A 6672-nucleotide genomic window follows, 5' to 3' on the forward strand; every position below is an offset into this window, starting at 1 on the left:
GTGAAGGCCCCCGCTATATACACCTAAAACTTGTAAACCTTTATTCCGACCCCCCTACCTATTACATCACTAGCCTTACTAATTGTTCCTCTTTCATGCATTTCTTAACTGACCAATGTCTCCACCTTTGTAACAAATTTTTAACCTACTCTACACTTAGAAAAATGAACCATATATTGTGTTGGTAATTTTTTTTATTTAAACCTTGCAAAGAGCAATTTGACATAAATTGAGGAATAGAACATTGAACAATAAGTAAAACGAAAAAGAGTATTATCATGAAAGAACAATTTTTTCTTGGAATTATATAAAAGTGAGTTTCCAGCTTATTATCGGACCTTGATCACATAACACTGGTCCCGTGATTAAATTGTAGGCAATTAGATATATAAGTATCCCCATTCAAGGTTTAATTTTAAAATAGGGATGGATTAAATTTTTAAATCACCAAATGGAATTAAATTTTAAAATAAGAAAATTGGTTTTTGAAACAAAAATTGGATTATATTTAAAATAGGGTCAGTGCAAATCACATTAAATCAATTGGTAGAAAACTTATTGACTAATTTCTTTGTCTACTCAAGTTTTCAACCAATTGATTCAAAACGTGATTTGCACGAGCTTGCAACTGAGGGTTAGGGGGTTCACGAATGAGTTCAACTTCGCTTGTGTCATCTTGTTCTACTACCTCAGGCTCGGGCATTTCCACACCCTCGTTGAGGTAGAAATTATATAAGATGGCACAAGCGTGCACAAATTTACAAACCTTTTCAGGGGAATACAATAAATTGCCTCCGTAATCACTCAATGCGCGCCACTTGAAAAGTCCATTACATCTTTCAATGCAACTTCGACTTCTCCTGAGGCAGCGATTGAACCTCTCTTGAGATTGATCTTCAGGATGAGGTATGGGTCGCATCAGCCAAGGCTCAAGGGGGTAGCCACTATCACCTATAAGCCACGACCCATCCAAATTCGCAGAAGAGAGGTGGGACCTGAGGCCGCAGTTTGCCCAGATGCTTGCATCGTGTGTGCTCCCCGGCCAGTCTGCAACCACGTCCAGGATACGGGTGTTGGAATCGCATACCTGAATAATCATTTCAGCATTTCAAAAAAATTATACCATTAAATATTTGGCAATTCTAAAAACTTACTAACTGGACGTTGATTGAGTATCTATTTTTTCGGTTCAAATATACATCGGCTCGGGGACCAGATGGCTTCTGGATAGGTATGTGGGTGCAGGAAGATTAGATTTCTTGTAGAAATCTACAGATATTTGGTTCAGTTCTTCCTGGGTAGATGGAAATTGAATAAATCGGTGCATACGCTGGTTGATGGAATTTGTAACACGGCTAATGATTCTAGAAACTGTTGATCTGTCAACCATGTGGCGATGATCATTAGCCGTCACCCACTGAATACTTCCAGTAGCAAAAAAATGCAAGCATATGAGTATCTATAAAACAAAGCATTAAAATCTAGGAAAAACAATTGATTACTTATGATAATTTATTCCTACCTGAGATGCTGCAGATACAGGCCGGCCTCGTAGTGTTTCATGGTCAAGGTCGGGCCTTAGCTCTTCCAAAAGTTTAATAAACACTGTTCTTGGAAGGCGATAATGAGCTAAAAACTCACGTTCAGATAATTCCAAAGGATCTGGTCTTTCATGATATACTCTTTCTCTATTTAAATCGCGTTCAATGTCTATTCCTCGATTTATTTCTTGGGCTCTCTGCAAGGCAATTAGAGCAACAAACTCTGCCATTTTTGCGTCTTTTCGCGCTTAGCGAGTGCCAAAGACCACTCGCAAAATAAACAGAGTGACTTCCTGTTATTTTTGCGAGCGAGATGTCTCTGCACACCGATTTGGCGCGAAGTTCGATAGCACGCGCGTTTTCTGTTAATTTGGCGATGAATCGCAATTTGGCGATTCTTAAAAACGTCTCTGCACGGGGCCCTTATATTGCAATTTTATTATATATTTTTTCTTTTTGGTTTCTTTCATGGTAACTTAGAGCCCAGATTTAGGAAATTTTTATCTAGTTTGACAATAGCAGGCGCTAGATCCTATGAGATACCACCTAGGCAAGTTTTGCCTGCGAATATATATTTTAAATGAAGGAAGCTTACATTTATGCCACACTTAGCTTTTTAACCTTCATTGTATATTAAATTGCTTAAGAAACTCGACTTCTTATTATTAAAAAACAGCATCCTAAAAGTACGATAAATTATTAATGAATGCAATTTAATTTAGTTAAAAAAAGGAGAAGGCTTTTGGCGTGTAAATAAAGTTCCTGCAAATCACAAAATTAAACAAGTTGGCAAGCCAAAATATACCTCTCCTCGTAAGAGTTTTTAATTTTCAGTGAAGCGTAACTGTATCCGTGGTTCTGCGGTAAAACGCTCACCTGTCGTTCAAGAGGGCTCGGGTTCGAATCCTGGCCGATTAAAAAATTATGCTACACCCAATGACAAAAAGAGGGCGCTTTTGGAAAAACCTTTTCCCTGATTCTAAGAAACTGCGTACGCAGTGATTACCCTTTGCCCCGAAAATGCGAACGCGTTCGCAGGCCTGACAGACAGACCCACAGACAGACAGACAGACAAAGTCCCCTCGGAGAGGTAAAAACGCGTTTTTAAATGTTCGACCTTCCCGACGAGTTTTATTAAATTGTCAGCTATTCAAATATAACATCTGTATCTTTAGAGGCTCCTTAAATCGACTTGCATACGTCATCGTTTCAGGTACATTAATCATCAAATCACCTGGGAGATGTTGAAACGGGTTTTTTTAGCGCCTACGTATTATTTTTAGGATTTCAGTCTACTTCGTCATCCGACACGATTCGTATCGTTTAATATCTCTTCGAGCAAATAACTTAACATGAACAGCACAACTCTTCTAATTTTGTGTAAATATTATATTAACTAAGTAGAAAAAGTTTGCAAGTTTTAAGATTGTATTTAATTATGTATTTATCTTTTCAGGTTTCTCTGCAGTCTGCTTGCTCCCGTTGTATGTTGAAGGAACAAGTGAGTTTTATAGAATTATATTTAATTATTAAACTGTTTCATCACGAATTAAATATTTTCGAAAATTACGATTTATAAGGAATCTTCAATAGGAGATTCTATAAAATAAGGGAGGCTAAGTGTTTATGTTACTTTTATTGTACTGTTAAAGATAACAACGTGTTTTTTATATTAGAAACTGCGTACAAAATTACGTTAGTCAATTTATATTAAATAATTTAAAGCGCGTGCCAATAAAAATACCACTTTTATACATGTTTTGACTACATTATATTAACGAAAGAGCTATTCTGAGTTCTTGTTTCAATGTTACGAGTTTTGTAAATACTATAAACGCCAGTTAAGGTTGAAAAGATATTCTATTTTTTTATTACAATTACAAAACATTAAAGTCAAACTTTGGTGTTAAATTTAGTTAACAAAGGATGTATATTAAATTTGAACAGCTCCACGAATCAAATCCGCTTAAAATTATATTTTAACTTGTTGGTTTCTAAAATTAATTGTAAAATGAATAATATATTTCGATACAGTTTCTAATTAAATTTCACATATTTCAATAAAAATAGAAGAATTAAGAATGTGTCCTGATTGATCCAGGAATCAAACCAGGGATTAAATTGTTCTAGAAAGGTTCAAAGCAGCCACAAAAATGTAACATAAAGATCCTTCTGTTCACCAAACCGGTTGGTACCCTTGTACACCTGCTAATACTCATTTATGCCTTCACAGAATCATGTGGGCCCAACAGCGGCTTCAGGTCTGGATGTCCCGGACAGGACGAATGCCGAAATCTTAAGGGCGCGTATAATTGTTTTCGCGGAGTCGAGGACTGCTACTGTGTCGAAGGTTACGCAAAAATCGACGGAACTTGTCAATCTGCCAAGTTGTGTCCAGCAAACAAATAATTGAATGTATATGGCGCTTTATTAAAATACCAAAGTTTAAACTATTTACTAAGTATTTTCATAATTTTCCATGGACAGTGACGTTGAAGATACATTTTTCCCCCTTAAATTTCGACCGTTCGAGTAAAGCAGTAAATGGGGAGGGGTGGTATAACCGTTACTTAATGTGCACGATTAAAGGGAAAGGTTGCTTTATTGTCACGTAAAATTATCAATTATTTCAACATACAGGACATTTTTTAAAATCTTTTTTTATAGCTTCGTAATTGTAAAGAGTCTTTTTTGAAAGACTTTCCCGATTGGAATGCCTCTTGGGCTATGATTCTCAAAATTTAACGAGATTTGTAATGTTACTTTACTCACTTAACAATGAAGATATTGCATAAACAGGGTGTCACAAATTGCTCTGACCGAACGTTTTTATCATAAAATATTTTAGATAGTTTGAAATTTGCAGGGTATTTAGTTGGGAAAGTTTTAAACTCTAAATTTTAGAAAATATTGAAAATATTTCATGGTTTTGGAATTTTTTTGATAGGTAGGATATTGAAGAAAAATGTCAATGAGAAAGTTGTAGAGCGTACTTGAAAACGTACAAATAAAGTTTGTTCGATTGACAAATACTAATTTGTCACTTAGTTACGAGGTAATGAAAATGTTCGTCGTAGAAAGCAACAAGGTTTTACTGTAGTTAAAATGTCAAGTTATCACAAGTTAATTTGGTCTATTCAATTAGTGAGATAAAGTTAAGCTTCTAACTTCGACCTACTTCTAGTTTTAAAAAACATGTTTCATTTGTTTATTTTATACAAAGGTTATTTTTCAATTTAGTATTTAATTGAACGTTTTCGAAATAATTAATCAGTCTCGCAACATAATTCATTATTGGATTATTCCGTTGAGCAACGCGCTTTAATAGTAGAACTATTTTTGGAAGGAGCCAATCAAAACGTCCTCAGAGTATGTATGTTCTTGGAGCTCTTCGACATTTGCCTGTCAAAACTCCGTTCTGGGAGCTGTTCGACATTTCCAACACCGTGGGAATGTCATTCCTTTGTCCAAGGAGCTGGCCGCCAAAACATTAACGAAGAAGACGATGTCCTAATCTACTTCGTTGCATATCCTCAAACAAGTATTAAAAGTGCAAACCTGGGTTTCTCAAGGAGCCACGTCTGGAGGACGCTTCACAGACATAGCTTCCATCCATATCGAGCAAAACTACATCTAGCTCTTCATGACCGAGATATGGATCGTATATTTGACTTTTTAACTCGATAAGTAACAAGTTAATAGAAACCTCAACTTTTTTGGATCTTCTTCTAGTGACCGATGAGGTTTTGTTTGACGTGAATACCCACTGGGGATTTCCTTCAAACAACCGAGTGTAATTTCGGTTGAATGTGTGGGCGGGTCTGGTCTGGGACCGAGTCATTGACTTTTTTCTGCCAAATTGTCTAAATGGGCAGAACTTCTTAGCTCTGTTGCAGAACAAAGTTGCGGACGCTTTGGAAGACATTCCTTTGGTCAACTACGGACGTCTATGGTTCCAACATGAAGGTGCGCCCCTATAAAACACGAGCTGTTGAGGAGCATCTTAATGCTCAGTTCCAACTGGAAGCAATGGTCCAGTTAATTGGCCTCCAAGGTCCCCAGACCTAACTCCGATGGACTTTCTCCTGTGGGGCTTCATCAAAGCTCAGGTGTATGCGACTCCTGTTACGAGTAGTGGTCGGCGTTCGGTTAATTTTTGTCTATGGATAAATGGGCTTAAAATATTCATTTTAAAAAATGGTTGAAAATATTTAAAGCTTACTTATATTTAATTAAAAATATTGCCGATCAATTATCCGATTGATATTCAAATAATCTTATCTTTGACGAAAATGTTTAAAACAATTATTTATAGATAATTTTGTAAGTTTTATTTAAAACAATTAATTAAATAACTTAATTATTTATAAATAATTTATCTTTTGTCTACTAATAGCGGTCGGCGTTCGGTTGACTTTTATCCACGATGATATGAGCTGAGCGATTTTTTTTTCTCAAACCAATGTAGATTAATATAGAATAAAATAAACAGATTATTTTTTCTTGGTAAAATGTTTTATAGATCGTTTGATTTGTTTTAGTCTATTTTAACAGATTTATAAATATTTTAATCGAAGAATCACCAACATGGTTTAGTTAAAAAAAATTAAAAGGAGTTTACTTCGTTTCATCAAAAACTATATAATTAGTCGTAAGTTGACGAGCTGCGTTATTTTTCGTCGTTTATTCAGGATATTCATATTAATATAGTGACCACAACTTTGCAACGAGTATTTAATAACAGAAATATCTTAAATCGAGACAATGGCGAGCAATGAAATTACGGTCTCAGGAAATACCGCCGAGAAGAAACGAAATTATTGACAATGTGGTGCATTGTAAATATTGCGAGAAGTATTCAGTGGCTCTATTTATAAGATTTGAAGACGAGTGGGAAAGACCAACAACGTTTGGGATAAACTAAAAGATATTTATTTATGAAGTTGAACCGATACGCGGTACTTCTAGGCGAAGTTATGAGTTAAGACCGAGGTTAAGACTAACTTAGCTTAAGTCTTAACTTCGCCTTGAAGGCCTATCTTTAAACTAATGATGGTTCTCGTTTTCTTTATGAGATTTTGCCCGACAGCCTTCAATTTGGTAACAGTAAAATGCAAAACTATTATTGTTT

At 35.5% G+C, this 6672-nt stretch overlaps 1 long non-coding RNA gene across 1 annotated transcript; it reads left to right on the forward strand.

The window, feature by feature from the left end:
• Window positions 1–2814: 2814 nt before the first annotated feature.
• LOC149949709 (uncharacterized) lies at window positions 2815–3994 on the forward strand. The gene is made up of 3 exons (XR_016480071.1): window positions 2815–2921; window positions 2998–3042; window positions 3775–3994. It is a non-coding gene; the product is annotated as an uncharacterized LOC149949709 (long non-coding RNA).
• The last annotated feature ends 2678 nt before the right edge of the window (window positions 3995–6672 follow it).

This window comes from Leiobunum rupestre, chromosome 3 (genome assembly GCF_980474605.1).
Source record: "Leiobunum rupestre chromosome 3, qqLeiRupe1.1.hap1, whole genome shotgun sequence".
In the NCBI taxonomy this organism is placed as follows: Eukaryota; Metazoa; Arthropoda; class Arachnida; order Opiliones; family Sclerosomatidae; genus Leiobunum; species Leiobunum rupestre.